This window comes from Takifugu rubripes, chromosome 14, assembly GCF_901000725.2.
Source record: "Takifugu rubripes chromosome 14, fTakRub1.2, whole genome shotgun sequence".
In the NCBI taxonomy this organism is placed as follows: domain Eukaryota; kingdom Metazoa; phylum Chordata; class Actinopteri; order Tetraodontiformes; family Tetraodontidae; genus Takifugu; species Takifugu rubripes.
The window spans coordinates 10270186-10270803 of NC_042298.1; positions in this window are offsets into that span (position 1 = coordinate 10270186).

A 618-nucleotide genomic window follows, 5' to 3' on the forward strand; every position below is an offset into this window, starting at 1 on the left:
AGTAAGTGAGAAATATCAAGCAAGAGGCAAAAGTTATGTGATTAGCGACACCGCGCCCATATATAATTTTGATATTCTGCTGGCCACACAAACAGCTTGACTTTTATCTCATCCACAGACATCTACAGTACTTGAAACTGTATATAGAGTCAATCTGTGGGTTCATGTGTAAAGATGTCTTATCCTGTCCAAGACGAATACCTTCAGAGTTTAGGGCCCCGATTCGTATATAAGGATGAATCACTTGGTGTAACTTTAGCGCTGGTCAAGTTCACTCGGCTACAAAGAGATAATGAGGATGATAAAACACATTTGTTGTTAGCGGAAGTGCTCGTTTTAGCAAAACCAGGCAGAATCTGTGACGCCCCGCTCAAGGAGCTGGACCCTCCTCTTTTAAACCCAGTTTCAAACCTCGGCGTAAAGCTTGATAGTGACTGAAAATTGGATCAAACGACTAATTCTGTTGTTAAAATCAGTTTCAATCACTTAAAGCTTTTATCCAAGATGGAATCTCTTTTAGTGACTTTGAGCAATTGGTTCCAGGCACACTTACAATTGGTCCAAAATGCCGCCGCCTGCGTTTGAACAGGCACCAGAAAGCACGACCACATCATCCCG